We start from the raw sequence: 16,272 nt of genomic DNA, 5'->3' as shown, positions 1-16,272 counted from the left end.
AGATTTTTAGGATAATTCGCACCAAGCCTCCCAATGAACTTGAGAGCGATGCGCCTTCTTTCAGTTTCTATTTTAGGTTATTATAAACAAAATAAATTTCGCGTAAATCGCCCAACCATCTCCCAGATCTGGGTGGTTTTGAAAATAGGGTAAGGGGAGGGTCCGCCCAATAAAGATTAAATGTTAGATTTACTTCATTCTCTTGGTTTCGGTGCTGGATTTGAGTATCTAAATTCTTTTTCCCGAAAGTGGATATCAAATTCTAACTCTGTTCTAAAAAACCAAATTTGATCTACGTACTGTTATAGTCGGTTCAGGGGGAGCTTTTTGAGATGAGGCGTTCCTGAAAAACTTGGCCTTAAAACGGATACCAGCTTTGAGCCCCTTTTTCCCATAATCCACAAATATGTCCAGTGTAAGAGGTATATAGGGTGGGGCGGCCACCCACGCATCCAGCCCTGAAAAGATATCAGCTTCGTGCACTACTCTTAAAGTTCTTTTATCTTAGTTGCAATTGCAGAGGGCCAAATACTTGGCCTCAAAATTGAAAATTTCGTTTTCTTATATCATATGGCCCGTCCGTCCGTCTGTCCGTCTGTCGAAAGCACGCTAAGAAGTAAAGTTAGCCTCTTTAAATTTTGCACAAATACTTCTTACTAGTGTAGGTCGGTTAGGATTGTAAATGAGCTATATCGGTCCATGTTTTGATATAGCTGCCAAATAAACCGATCTTGGATCTTGACTTCTTGAGCCACTAGAGGGCACAATTATTATCCGATTAAGCAGAAATTGAGCATAAAGTGTTTCAATGTGACTTCCAACAACTGTGCAGAGTATGGTTGAAATCGGTCCATAACCTGATATAGCTGTCATATAAACCTATCTGGGGTCTTGACTTCTAGAGCGTCTAGAGGGCGCAATTCCTACCCGATTTGGCTGAAATTTTGTACAACGGCTTCCGTCACGACCTTCAATATACGTGTCAAATATGGTCCATATCTAACGGCGTCAAATCGCACGACCGAGGCGGCCAATCGACTGGACCATTTCGCGAGATAACACGTTCTCCAAACTTGGTTTCCAATAAATTGATTGTTACTTTCCCTGTGTGGCTTGTGGCGCCGTTCTGTTGGAATCACATGTCGTCCAAGTCCATATCATATAATTGGGCCCAAAAACATTCTATTATCATGGAGCGGTAGCGATTCTCATTGACAGTATTGTGCCGGTCTTGATCATCACGAAAGAAGTACGCCTCAATGACACCGCCGGCTCATAAACCGCACCAAATCCCAATTCAGTCGGAAATGAGCTTCATCGCTAAATTGGACATAACGTTCTTAGTCAGTGTCGTTGAGGCCACTGACTCCAAATTTCGGCAGTAAATTTTAATACTTCGACTCGTTATTGGCTAGTATATCTATTCATCATGATATGGCAAACCTTACTGAAGAGAAATTTCAAAGGAGCGCCAAAAAATATGGCTTCGTTTGCTGTCGCTATCGGTCTACTTTTGCAGCGTCCCTGAAAAAAAAAAACCTGTATAACTTTAGACAGATCTGAAATAGGCAGAAATACCATTTCGTTAAAAAATTAAAGGCCTCCTGCAACATTTTAGAATAAATGCCATCTGGGTCAGAAACTTATAATGCTTAAATAATTTTGTGATTATTAAATGCTCTCTCGAGTCACTAGCTTGTTCACCAATATATCCGTGTTGGAGTTTCCCGTAGATTTGCTACCAGGAAAGTCCATCCACCGCAACAAATGGTGTAGCGTTAAAACGATGGGACCCAATAAAAGAAAGGGCAAACAAGAAAATCCATCCAAAAAAAAAACTTAAAAATATATCAAAAATAGTTCTTTGCGTAGCTGGCAAATACTTGCTCTCAAAAATGGTTTTTTGTTTTGTCAAAAACCGTTTTTTTCCAATTTGCTTACATAAGCAACTTTTGCAACAGACCTTTAAAAACTCCTAATTTTAAACAATCTCATTATTTTATCGTTTGCCCATTGTTTACACAGGAATTTTTAGGTTTCCATTGATTCTTTTTCTTATTAGAAACTCAAATGAAGCATGTCAAAAAAGTTGAGGGTTTTTTTTTGTTTTTAAACAATTTTTAACTTTACCATCCCTTTTGCGATGGCTAATTGAATATTGTGCGCATTTGTAACTCACAAAAAGGAATTTTCATTCAATTACGACATTTAAACGTGTTTTATTTCGTTATTGTTACCTTGCTTTTTGTTTTTTTTTGTCCCTTTATATGGTCACATTGGTTAAATGCAACAATATACAGGTGTCAGCGTTCTGTTTAAAAGTAACGCTTTACAAAAACCAGATAGCAGGCACAAAATGGTCATTTGTAACAAAATTCTTGGATTTGCTTATATACTGAGTAGTATTCACTGGCAGAGCAATCGGGCGAAAATGCAGAAACTGGAAAAAAGCTTTTCGATTTCAAGTACTCTGTGAGGACTGAGCCAGCCATCGCGCAACAGAGACTTCAGACAGTGTCCAGTAGATGGAGACAAAATCGGAATAGAAACGAAGGAACTGCGTATGGCCTTTGAGTCTTCAAGGAGAACTATGACGGAAATGGCTATATCGACTCTGAATGTCAAGACGATCAAGAGTATACATACTTTTTAATGTCCCAAATCAATATTTCGAAGTGTTACAAACGGAACGACTAGATTAGTATAAACCCCTTTCTATGGTGGTGGGTATTAAAATGAAAATTTTGCGCTTTCTTTGTTATACCCTCAACCATAGGATGGGGGTATACTAATTTCGTCATTCCGGTTGCAACACATCGAAATTTTAATCTTAGACCCAACAAAACGTATAGTCTTGATCGTCTTGAAAGTCTAAGTTGATTTAGCCATGTCCGTCGGTCTGTTCAAGCACTCTAGCTTTATTCCTTTGAAATGATTAAAGCTAGGTGCGTGAAATTTTGCACAAATACTTCCCATTTCGGTCCGTATTTTAATATAGCTGCCACATAAACCGATCCTGAATCTTGACTTCTTGAGCTTCTAGAGAGCGCATTTCTTACCGAATTAGTCTAAAAATGCATGTTAATAACCTGATTTAGCTGCCATATAAACCGATGTCGCCTGTGGCCGATAAGCTCCTGGAGATCGCAGCTATTAACCGATTTGGCTGAAATTTTGCATGAAGGGTTTTGTTTTGACTTTCAACAACTGTGCTGTCGAGGGGGCTTTTAACAATGTGCGGACAGACACACTGATCCAATCCTTAGACCAATGCAGTGTGGACTGGGTCCGTTGAGGCTAGATAAAGTACAGATGAATAAATTGTGGGTCTCAGGACAAAAATATAAGGGAGATAGTGGCTAAGGGCCCCACAGGGGAGCATTTTATAGCCACTTCTTTGCGTGACCACCTGTGGCTTATTACGGGTGCTGTCTGAGAAAGAATTTGGACCCGTCTGTCACGAATACGATGTTATAATACTTCTAAGAGGCAAGGACTCGTATCAGCTATGTAGAAGGGCCGGAAGGGTTTTGCAGATGGCATACGACTTGGATTGATCCAGGGGTCTCAATGGTAACCCAGAGAAGACTGACATCGGCCTGTTCACGAGAAAGACGAAGGTTTGATCCACCACGTTTCCTCAATATAACTATTTCGATATCTGACAAGGTCAAAGAGTTAGGAGTGATCTTGGGAAACTTTATTCAGGAGCGTACCGCGAAGGTCCACAGCTGGTGGGCACTATGTCGATGGGCCGTAGTCTTGAAACAGGCCTTGAATCCGAGGATTGTCCACTGGCTCTGCAGCAGCGTGATTAGACCAATACTCACTGACGCCTCTGTAGTTTGGAGGACTGCCATGGGGAATAATGCAACGTTAGAATAATACAACAGATTCAGAGAACACGTTGCCTTGGCATAGGCGGAGCAGTGAGGAAAACGCCCTCTAGGGCACTAGCGACCATTCTATATATTGATATACAAATTAAGTGTGAGGCAGCCACTGCGGCGGTGAGAATGGATATAGGATAGTAGCAGGTCATACCATAGTGGTATAATCGAAGCGGCGATTGGATACCCGTATTGATTAGAAGAGGTTTTCGATTGTTTATCTGAGATGACACTTGAGGTTGAGTGCAAGACACTGCTGTCAGCGGCACAGCTTTGGATTAACGGAACCCCTGTATTGCCATCTGGGAGATCATGCTACACGGATGGATAAAAGCTAGAGAACAGACTGGGTCTGGGGTCTACGTTGAGAATCACGGGCGATCACGAAAAGCGTGAAGTGTTGTGTTAACGGAAAGTAATCTAGCCATCAGGGCAATAACAACCAGAACGGTAAAGTCACGAACAATCTTGGAGTGTAAGAAGGAGACTAACGTCTTCTCTGAGAATGGCACAATACTCATCGTTTGGGTGCCGGGTCATAGCGGAGTAAAGGGGAATGAAAGAGCAGACGATTTGGCAGTGAAGGCCAGAAGACTGCCATCAATAAACTTGGTTAGCCCGAACTCTTTCGGGTCGACTCAGTTCGAGTTAAGAACGTGTTCGACGAATGCGCGTGTAACACTGTGGAACAGCGAAACAGTGTGTAGGACAACTTAAATCCTATGGGAAGATCCGGCTGGTGAGAGACGAGTCTATTACTGAGAGAAAGTAAAATGGAACACAAAATTTATTTAAATTCTTTAGGTCAAATTTTAGAGGGTCAAACGAAAGGTACTTGAGATTGGAATACAAAAATTATATACTAATTTGGGATATTTTCCCTGGCGTGTTGCCCCACCCCAAAACTATGCCCCAAATGGAAATTTACACCTAACGGGACAAAATGAGATAATCCCGTTCGGTGAGTAGAGGGTATGAAACTCTTAGTTTCAAATTTGAACCAAGTACCGCACCGGGCCAGCTAGTTTTACATTAAAACTGAGATATCCACACGGAAAGATCTTGTCGGCATATTATAGAGCTTTGGCAAGCATGACTTAATGTCACAGCTTATAGCATTATTCCTGAACAGAGCGAATTATTCCTGAACAGCGACTTATATTGCCCTTAAAAATATTGGCGGTGCTTTTATTCATTTCGCAGTTACATAAGGATTTAGAAAAATTTTCTATTTCGAAGCAAATTGAGATGTGAGAATTTGTTTATAACATGATATAGATGCCACATACACCTACCTCTTGATTTGACTTCATGTGCACCTGCAGAAAGCAATTCTTAGCCACTTATTGATTGATCTCGCATTATGCCTTTTTATACCCACCAGGTCGGGATAGGGGGTATATTCATTTAGTCATTCCGTTAGCAACACATTGAAATATCCATTTCCGATTTCGGTTCGTCGTAAAATTCTAAGATATCCGCGAGTCTGTCCGTCCGTCTGTTGTAACCACTCTACAGGCATCAAAAATTGAAATATCGAGCTGAAATTTGACAAAAATATGTTTTTTGCTACACGCAGGTTAGATTCTTGAATTGGGCCAAATCGGACCATATTTGGATATAGCAGCCATATAGACCCATCTGCCGATAAAATTTCTGAAGCCCATTAAAGCTTTATTTTTTACCCGATTTTTCTATATATTTGGATATAGCTGCCATATAAGGGTCTGAAGCCCATAAAAGATGCATTTATTACCTAATTTCGCTGAAATTTGAAACAATGAGTTGTTTTAGACCGATCTGCCGATAAAAGGTCTGAAGCCCATAAAAGCTTTAATTTTTACCCGATATCGTGAAACCTTAAATAGTGAGTTGTTTATAAGATCAAGATCAGAATGTATATATATAGCTGCCATATAGACCGATGTTGCTATTTAGGGTCTTTATCCCATAAAAAGCTGATTTATTGCTTGATTTCGCTGAAATTGTTACCTATTTAGGTATAACTATGGATATGGTATTGAAGTTATAATAAAATAGTATGAATAATATATCCATTGTGGTGGGTATCCAAAGTTCGACATGGCCTAACTTAACACGTCTTTACTTGTTATTGTTTTTTTAGTGTATAAAGAGAAACTGTGCCAATACTCTCTTTACTTTACTTACTTTAATTGGCTACGACCAAATATTTGTTCCACTAGCCGAACGTAGAATAGCGTTCCAAGCGCCTCGATCTTCTGCGCTCATTCTAAAATCGCTGACACCAAGGTGTCTCCCACCACTTGATCTACCCATCGGGCTTTTGTTCTTCCCGGTTTAAGTGTGAAACCGTACCAATAACTTGAATAATTTGATCCATGCTGGCGGCCCGATCTAATTTAACACTTTTGACTTGTGTGGGTTTTCCGCCTAATTATAATACTTTGTACTAAAATTCTCTTTCATAATTTTTTTGTTGTATTGTCAGAACCATCTTATTTACTAATTTTTACTTTTATTTTTTTCCAGGTAAATCGGTTACTTCTTTCTTAATTTATGGCAAATGCTCACTTTCGTGTATGTGTAGTAAGTATTTATAACTTGTGATTGGTCTAACACCCAAAATAAGAAGTGCTAAATCCATTGTTAAGCAACAACAACAACAACTCATAATCACTGATATATCCACCACCATAGGATGTAAATTAATCTACACTGAAGAAAAGTCGGCTCAAAATTTAAAATTTTTCCTTATTCGTAGGATTTTATCAATGAAAACGAGCCAAAAAACTAAAACTAAAAAAAAGAAGCTTTATTTAAATTTAGTTTCCTATTTACTAATGGATATGAAAATTCGTTTCAAGTTTTGTTCGCAGATTGATTCTTACTTCACTCCCTAGATAAATGTCCAATAATAATTTTTTGGAAAACTTTCTTTTTTAACTTAGCATCTTAACCAACAAAATTTAAATATTTAAAAAGTTGGGAAATTGATCATCTTTTAATTAAGTTTGATAATCTTTGACTCGAATCTTTAAAATTATGACAAAAATATTTTCAATGTAATTATTGGTTTACAAAGAACAGTAAATCTAGGGCATTTACGGTGTATTCATTTATTTAAGGACATTTTGGGCACCGCGGTGTTGTATCCGAAGCGATATAGGTAGCATTTTTAGCAGCCGTGCCTCGTAAGAAATTGCTAAGGTTGAAGCATAGTCAGTAAACACAGCTTTCGCCTTAATCACTTGCCTATTTATAACCTACACCACCACTCTGGGACAGGGTATTATAACTTTTTTTTTTCATCCGATCGTCTTCAAACTTAACACGCATATTTTTAGACCCACCACCGAAGTATGGAGGTATATTCATTTTGTCATTCCGTTTGCAACACATCGAAATATCCATTTGCGACCCTATAAATATTCTTAATCGTCGTAAAAATCTAAGATGATCTACCCATGTCCGTCTGTCTGTTCGTTTGACAGTCGGTCTGTAGAAATCACTACAGTCTTTAAAATATAGAGATATTGAGCTGAAACTTTGCACAGATTCTTTTTTGTTCATAAGCAGGTTAAGTATGAAGATAGGCTATATCGGACTATATCTTGCTATGGCCCCATATAGACCGATCCGACGATTTACGGTCTACGGGCTATAAAAGTCAAATTTATTTTCCGATTTCGAAATTTGGGACAGTGAGTTGTGTTAAATCACTTGACATTTTTCTTTAATTTGGTCGCGATCGTTCCAGATTTGGATATAGCTGCCATATAGATTTATCTCGAGATTTAAGATTTCGGGCCCATAAAAGGCGCATTTATTGTCCGATATCACAGAAATTTGGGACAGTAAGTTGTGTTAGGCCCATTGACATCCTTTTCAAATATGGCCCAGATCACTCCAGATTTGGATATAGCTGTCATATAGACCGATCTCTCGATATAAAGTCTTGGGCCCACAAAAGGCGCATTAACTGTCCGATTTCGCTAAAATTTGGGACAGCGAGTTGTGTTATGTCCTTCAACATTTCTTTTCAATTTGGCTCAAATCGGTCCAGATTTGGATATGCCATATAAACCGATCTCTTAAATTATGGTTTTGGGCCCATAAAAAGCGCATTTATTGTTCGATTTCGCTAACATTTTAAACAGTGAGTTGTGTTAGGCTCTTCGGCAGCATTCTGCAATTTGGCTCAGATCTGTCCATACTTGGATATAGCTGCCATACAGACCAATCTGTCGATTTAAGGTCTTGGGCTCAAAATTCGTCCGCTTTATTTTCTGATGTCGCCGAAATTTGAGACAGTGAGTTGTGTGGAAGCCACCGTAGCGCAGAGGTTAGCATGTCCGCCTACAACACTGAACGCCTGGGTTCGAATCCAGGCGAGACCATCAGAAAAAATTTTCTGTTGTGGTTTCCCCTACTAATGCTGGCAACATTTGTGAGCTACGACGCCATGTAAAACTTCTCTCCAAAGAGGTGTCGCACTGCGGCACGCCATTCGGACTCGGCTATAAAAAGGAGGCCCCTTACTATTGAGCTTAAACTTGAATCGGACTGCACTCATTGATATGTGAGAAGTTTGCTCCTGCGCCTTAGTGGAATATTCATGGGCAAGATTTGCATTTTAGTTGTGTTATGCGCTTCAAAACACCTCTTCAATTTGGTCTTGATCGATTCAGATTTGGATAAAACTGCCACATAGACCGGGAGCCCACCGTAGCGCAGAGGTTAGCATGTCCGCCTATGATGCTGAACGCCTGGGTTCGAATTCTGGCGAGACCATCAGAAGAACATTTTCAGCGGTGGTTTTCCCCTCCTAATGCTGGCAACATTTGTGAGGTGCTATGCCATGTAAAACTTCTCTCCGAAGAGGCACGTCGTCCGGACTCGGCTATAAAAAGGCTTTTGAGCTTAAACTTGAATCGGATTGCACTCATTGATATGTGAGAAGTTTGTTCCTTAGTGGAATGTTCATGGGCAAAATTTTGAATATTTGACATATAGACCGATCTCTCAATTTAAAGTCTTGGCCCCATAAAAGGCACATTTATAATCCGATTTCGCTGAAATTTGACACAGTGATTTATATTAGGGTTTTCGACATCCGTGTTATTTATGGATCAGATCGGTCTATTTTTGGATGTTGATATCAAAAAAGTTAATATTTTTTCTACAAAAATGAACAACATTCTGTACAATGCTTCCCTCGACGACTTCTACAATATCTATACAGTTTGGTCCAAATCGGTTAAGATTTAGAAAGAGCTCCCATATATATGTTCGTCCGACTTTGAGAAATATTGCAATAAAGTGCTCATTTTTTAATCGATTCTATTGAAATTTTGCAGGAAGGAATTTCTTATGATTGTAAATGAATCTAGTGAATTTCAAAGAAATCGGTTCAGATTTAAATATAGCTGCCATATATGTATATCACCTGATTTTCACTTCTAGATCCACTGCAAGCGCATTTATTGACCAATCTTGTTAAAACTTTGCACAACACTTTTCTCGAAGACTACCACGATATATAAGATGTTTGGTCGAAATTGGTAGAGATTTAGATAAAGCTCACATATATAAATTCTTCAGTTTTTGGATAAATTGCAATAAAATTGTCATTTGTCAACCGTATTTATTACAGTTTGAACATATTTGCTCGAAATTTGATACGGATTGTTTAATAACCCATCTGAAAACCTTCGAGATCTACCAAAATTGGTTCAGAATTAGATATAGCTCCCACTTTGTATTGTACTTATAGGATAGGTGGAGGGTATTATACAGTCGTCAGCGCCCGACTTTTGCCTTTCCTTGCTGGTTTGGAAAATAATATATGGCCTTCTATTTGTTTCATCTTTCCTTACACCATACCACAGTGCAGCACTTTTATAAATTTTGTCCCTCTGCTTCCACCAGCAATCAAAAGGCAACAAAGCTTGCCAGCAAATATGTTGACTGAGATTTTTCGCACGATTTTACATCTCATGTGTTTGTTTTGTAGGCATTATTTTATTTTGAATTTTTTATTGCCGAACCCAAAGCGACCCCCTTGATTTGATCTGAAAGCAGAAACAGACCAAAGTGAAAAGTAGCCATGTAAAGTGAATACAATAAAAATAACAGATACTGCTGCTGGTCAAGTAAAGTGAATTTATTTTTATTTCATTGCCGTTCCAGTAGGTAGGTGGAAGGGGTCATGTATTTATTATTCTTATTTCATATCCATGCAAGCCCACACTCTCTCTTCTTATCATGTTGCCTGTTGTTGGTTCTCCAATTGGTCTGGTCTCTTTATATCAGAGCTCTGGTATAGGATGTTTGGTGTTAATATAGATTTTCAAATTATGTATTATTTGTTTTTCAGCAGCTGTGACACGTGCATGCCCATGAATTTTAAGATTACACTAAAGGGTCGGACATGTGTATTAGACCCTCCCCCATATCACCACATCCTCCTTATGTGTCCATGTCCTTGAATTTTTTAAATTTGTTCAATTGTCACCCAACAAATTTGTTAAGGGTTATTTTTTATTTTTACTCGGTTTTTTTTTCAGCTACACCCGGAAAAATTAGTCTGCTGATATCAGCAGAACTTTCTGCTGATATTAAATTAAAAACATTAAACTTTTGATTAAATCCATCCAAAATTTTTTAACTTCTAAACAACAAAGTTGTCAATTTTAACCGTAAATTTTTTATTTAAAAACATACTTAAAATATTGGTCATTATTTTGGCTGCTGTTATTTAAGTTCGAAAAAAATTAACAAATTGTAAAAAATTTAATTTATATCCTTGTAAAATTTTAAAACAAAATGGAATATAAAAATATTTGACATATTTTAGGGCTTTTCTAACTTTTTTGAATTTGAAAACAGCAGAAAATGTTTGCGGTTTAAGCAACAAATTACTGCTGTCCCATCTTTAGCCGCCTTTCTGCTGTTTCAGCAAACATTTTTGCTGTTTTTACTAAACATTTTTTATGAGTGTAGGGGGAGAGGGGGAGTTGGGGCATTGTAATGTTGGTTTTGCCCAATCTTAAGTGGATGCAAATTACCAAATAAAAATCGTTTTTTAAACTGTTCTGTCCCCTTTTTGTGTGCGTGTGTTTATGTCTCTAATGGGGGTTATAAAAGTGTTATGTTTAACACATCTTTTGCAGTAGTATTGGTTGGTCTTGTCAGCCTTCCGCATTGTCATTTAACCGCAAATATTTGTCCGTTTTGCAATTCTTTTTTTTTTTGGGGGGGCCACAGTTTTGTCATTTGTTTTAACCAAAACCCGCAAAAAATGTTTAATTTTATTGAGAATGAGGTGGAAAATGATTATAATATACAGGGTGGCTGATGAATATTGCTACAATGATGAATATTGCTACATTTTTTTTTCGGTGTATGGAATACATTTTTCTTTTATTCATGTTAAATTAAATTATTAAATTAATTATTAAATTATTATTAATTAAATTAATTAATTAAATTAATTATTAAATTATTATTATTAAATAGAAAAAAAGTTATTACATTTTTTTTTGGTAGCGGCTTTCATCAGCCACCCTGTACATCTTCAAGTGGTTGCTGCAAGCGACACAGCCCGCTGGGGCATAGTATTTTTGGCATATAATTGAAACCTGCTATTGAAAAATGCTATTGACAACGTTCAACTCTGCTGTGGTACAGGGTATTATAACTTTGTAAAGTCCCATTTTTTTTCAGGGATGCTACCAAAGTAGACCGATTGGGACAGCAAACGATGCCATATTTTTTGCCGCTCTTTTGATAATTCTCTTCAGTAAGATTTGCCATTTCATGGTGGAAAGTTATACGAGCCAACAATGAGATAATTTACAATTTACTACCGAAATTTGGAATCAGTGGCCTCGACGTTAAGAGCGCTATGTCGAATTTTGCAATGAGGCTCATTTCTGGCTGAATTACGGTTTGGTGCGGTTTATGGGCTGGCGGCGTCATTGGGCTGTACTTCTTCCGTGATGGTAAAGGTCGCCATCTTACTTTGAATGGGAATCGCTACCGTTTTTTGGCCCCAATTGGGTGATTTGGAGGACATGTGGTTCCAACAGGACGACGCCATAAGCCACACAACGAATGTCGCAATCAATTAATTGGAAAATACGTTTGGAGAACGTGTTATCTCACATGTGTTGTTGTTATCAGAGTAAAGGGCGAATTTTGTGTCCAATTTTCATAAAATTTTTACCCACAAAATTTTTTGGGCCATGGAGGAAATCTGTTAATATTTAGATATAGGTCACAAATATTGTATATTATTCATTCGAACATGTTGTCTTGGGATTGGCGGAGCGATAAGGACCACGCCCACTAGGGCACTGGTGACTATTCTAGATATCTGGCTCATAGATATACAGATTAAGTTTAAGGTAGCCTCGATGGCTATGAGACTAAAGGCGATGGGAGAATGGATAGAGTATAGAAGCATATCATACAATCGCAGTATAATCGAAACGACGATAGGAAACCTGGAAGGAAGGATAGAGGTTTCCAATCGGATTCCAGAGAGGTTGAGTGCGAGACACTGCTGCTAGAGGCACAGTCTTGGATTGACGCAACATTGATATTATCATCTGGAAATTCATGCTACACAGATGGATCAAAACTTAAGGACAAACTGGGCCCGCCGGTCTACATTGAGAACCAGGAACTGAGAACTATTTCCGACCCCGAGGGACAATGAAAGTGCATACGATTTGGCAGTTAAAGCCACAGGACTGCCGTCAATAGACTTGGTTACTCCGAAGCCTTTCGGAATGCAGTCCGAGTTAAGGATGTGGGCGACGAACACTATGTAACAAAGAAACGATTGGTAGGACTATCCGGATAGTAAGGGGATCGTGGGAAGATCCGGATCCTGAGAAGAACGGAGTGTCACATAAAGCCACCAATTGCTAGAGAAGTTTTAACAAATGTAGCTAACATTAGTAAGGGGATACTTTCGGTTAGGTTGAAGTGGCAGTCTGCCATCGGACTCACTTAGACGTTTTCGTTCATTGTGATATCACAGGAATAGGTAAAGGAAGATACTTACTAGTTCCTGCCGTTGAACCATCCAGATCGCTTTAAAAAGCCCAACAACTTGCGAATGTTCACATCCGCTAAATCAGACAAGTTCTACAACAAATGAGAACCTTAAGTAGAATTCCTTTGGGCTGCCAGTGTGGGACACACAACGTACTCACAGCTTCGGCAAAAGTTGTTACTGGCAACCTACGTTCTGAGAAGTTATTGTCAGGTGACGATGTGACATTATATCTTAGCAAATCCACCACTTCTTTTACCTCAAGGATCTCTGCTTGATATACACTGCGGTGGTCGGGTGACCTTCCCCATATGGCCAGTTTTAGTTTTCAGAGTACATCTTAAACCCCACCTGGTCGTCTAGTTTGCAACCATCCGTATAGAAGTCTACGTGGTTTCTACTACCAGTGATATCGTTGTTCCAATCAGTTCTATCAGGTATAGTGGTACAGTGGTAATCAAAAAGAGGCTGAGAAAATATGTAATCCACACTGCCTGGAACATCGGACATTGTATGAAGAATAACACAGTGTCCGCAGCCGCCACATGACCAAAGGGAAAGATATCTTAGCCACAATGTCCAGAGGCATTAGATGTAGCATTAAATTTAGTGCATCAGATGGTGTTGTCCTCAGTGCGGCTGTGATGCACAAACAAGCCATTCTTAGCATTCAATTGAGTATTGAACACTAAGTGGACTTTTAAAGCGCCGTCCCCCAGTCCACAACACCATATAGCATTATAGGTCTGACAATTGCAGTATATACACAATGCATGACGCGTGGTCCAAACAGCCAACTTTTGCCAATGGCTCTCATGCAGTTCTATAGGGCAAGAGTTGCCTCTCTTGTCCTTTCCAAAATGTTGGATTTGAAGTTCAATTTCCTGCATGACGTTTGATTTAAACAGCCAACATTTGCCAATGGCTCTCATGCAGATCTACAGGGCAAGAGTTACCTCTCTTGTCCTTTTCAAAATGTTGGATTTGTGGTTCAATTGCCTGACCTGCAAAACACCCAGGTATTTTGCGCTTTCTGTAAATGGTATATACTCTCCGCTTGATCTCCGATTGATACACACTGCAGTGGTGGGGATACCTTACCTATATGACCAGTTCTAGTTTTTCAAAACACACCCCAAAGCCGGGCTTTGAACCCCGGCGTTCGGCCGGATATGCTAACCATTGCGCCACGTTGGCTTCCTTTTCTGTATTCTGAAGCTTTTATTTGTTTCTTTTTGCTGTACTTTTCCGTTTGGTAGTTTTTGGGTTGGGGTAGCCCTCCTGAGATGTAGTGGCTAATTTTGATAACAGATTCGTATTCTTCTACCAATTACCTTTCATTTGTGTTCCATGTTGTCGTGATCGTTCTATATGTTTGTTTCTGGGTTTGTGGGGTAGTTTTTGGGACGTGATGACTCCTATGAGGCGTGGCCCTATAATTTTATACATGTTTAGCATTCTACTTCAAAAAACCTTCCATTTGAGCCATATATTGTCCCGATCGGTCCACATTTAATTTTGATGGTGCTTTTGGGGTAAGGGTCAGCCGCGCTTCCGATATTAATAATTATTCGGCCTATTATTCTTTCCAGACCAACCCTAAGAATATGCGAAAATTTCATAAAATTCAGTTCATACGTTTTAGAGTCTATACAGAATAAACTCACTTTGACTTTTATATCATTGAAGATCAAAATATCTACCTCCTATCTTAGGCAATTAGCCTTAAATTTAGCCAACTTTTCGCCAACATGGACAATCTCTTCTATTAACAAAATTTGCATATGAGCCATGCTTTACTAGAACATTGTTTTTGTTGTCGACGAATTTTGGCCATAAAAAGTAGTATAACAAAGAAAAGACATTTTGACAGATGTGCGTAACGCATCATTAATATTTGACCCTTAAGGGATAATCCATAGCCTAAAAAATAAACACAGATGACAAATATGAGACTGGGGTTAACAGTTTATGTACCATTAATTTTCCCACATTTTTTTTTGCCTTGCCCAGCTCTTTGGGACCAGAAATTATGGCTTTTGGATGGTGGTGAGAGCAATACTTGGGAGATTTTTTCGCCACACAACAGTAGGAACAAATTTGAATATCTTAATGCAATTATGGCGAAATTCTGTCATTGCAAAATGATAAATAGATTTTATGACAGAAGCAGCACAAAGCATTAGAACAAATTATGGGAGACAACTACCCTCACTCCAAGGGAGAAAGAGAAGGAGATAGCGGCAGACACAAAAATCAAGCGTATGGAACTTGAACCTAGAACTGGTACACAAAACTGAAAAAGGCAATAACAATCTAAAAATGTTAATAGAAAAATAAGCACTTGACACCCCAACTTCCAGTGCCTACAAGCATTCATCTTTGATAGCTTTTTTAAGGATTTCAAAAGAAAACCCACACACACACACACAAAGAAATCTTATCAGACATAGCTTATAGCTACAAAGCCAATTTCTTCTTATAGCCTCATCATGGGAACATACATGTAAAGGACATTCGCACACACACACACCCGCTCACACACAGCGATACCTTCATACACTTACAAATGATGGGTGGGCTTGCGTACTTTAGATGTAGTTGGTTGATATCTTATGAGATTGCTGTTATGGCTTACTTAGAAGGTACCACAGGGATTTTTAAAATTAACACTTAAGAAGCAACTTAAATTCACATTCTCACACACACAGGCACACACACAGAAAAATTCTCATATACACGTACACACACATGTTTTCTATCTTCAACACGGATGTGACATCGAATGTCTTTGCTAACGCCCCATGAGTAACGACCAGGAAGTGGTAACCAACCATGTGGAAAGAACCGAGTTAGAGATGAATTTATCTGCGTATGTGTGGTTGTGTGCGTATGTGAGTGACTGTTAACGATATACACATGTATGGGTATGTCAATGTGATATGTCTAAAAAAGAAAACATCTTAACGACAAAACTAATAAATTTTCTAGGGTATAAATGGCATGGATGTATAACAGCAATTTATATGTATGTGGGACACTCCAAAGAAATCGGAATATGTTTGTAGAACTTTTCTTATGCCTTCTACCATAGGATAGAAAATTTCTAATACAGTTTGACGATGTCGCTGTTTCGGTCCAACAGGCCCAGTGGCCCTGCCGAACTTCAAATACCTACCACCATGGATATATTAATCTTTTGTTACAACTCCACTACCATGTCCATAGTTATATTCAAATATGGGCTGCTCTGCATCATGTATGATTCAGTTACTCTTATACAAGTCACATATTCTTCGAAATTGGGCAATAAATCCGCTTTTTATGGGATTTAGA

This window comes from Stomoxys calcitrans, chromosome 4 (genome assembly GCF_963082655.1).
Source record: "Stomoxys calcitrans chromosome 4, idStoCalc2.1, whole genome shotgun sequence".
In the NCBI taxonomy this organism is placed as follows: domain Eukaryota; kingdom Metazoa; phylum Arthropoda; class Insecta; order Diptera; family Muscidae; genus Stomoxys; species Stomoxys calcitrans.
The sequence above is the reverse complement of the archived record's forward strand: the minus strand, read 5'-3'. Positions refer to the sequence as shown.